The following is a 765-nucleotide window of genomic DNA, read 5'->3' on the forward strand; positions in this document are numbered from 1 at the left end:
AGTACTGTACAAAATCAGTTTCAACTGATTCTCTGCTGTTATGATAATGTAAAGAAATATTTTTTTGTGGGTGTGGTGTAAGGGGGCAGGGATCCATGTTATGAACGTGTAAATGAAAAAAAATAGAAAGATGAGTAATAGTAATCATAATAACCATAATGAAGTCATAATACTGTATCAAAACATCAGGAATAATAAGAAATTAATACAGGCAGGTAATAAGATTAATAACCATAAAATTAAAGAAAAATCATATTTTAAAACCACTTAATTATTTAGTGGAAACTGATTTAATGTTTGTGAAACAATCAATTCAAGTGACTAATTTCATCTGACCTAAGTATATAAGAATGGAGAAAAAGAAAGAGGAGAAAAAAAAAGTAAAAATGAGATAACCTCCAGTCACAAAATGTGCCTAACATTTCATGAGTAATTAGAGACAACATCACTGATCTTAGCTTTTAAATACCACCTTTATGAGGGTGAGGGTCTATAAACTTTCTATGATTTGGTGATTTTTCTGTAGTACCTGATGTTCTAAACTTTACCAGATCAAGCAGTGTTAAATGTTATTGACAGCATTTTTTCACACAAACTTCTATATCCTTTAGTAATGATTGTTTACATAATACATTAGATTTTTCCTTTCAACCCAACTGTCCAGATAATTGAAATGGGAAAAGCTCAAAGTCCCATTCTAGCAAATCCTTACAAATGGCATTCTAAACCATATGTCTACCATTCTTTGGTAAAAGGTGAGGTCTA

Source organism: Penaeus monodon, chromosome 20 (genome assembly GCF_015228065.2).
Source record: "Penaeus monodon isolate SGIC_2016 chromosome 20, NSTDA_Pmon_1, whole genome shotgun sequence".
NCBI classification, from domain to species: domain Eukaryota; kingdom Metazoa; phylum Arthropoda; class Malacostraca; order Decapoda; family Penaeidae; genus Penaeus; species Penaeus monodon.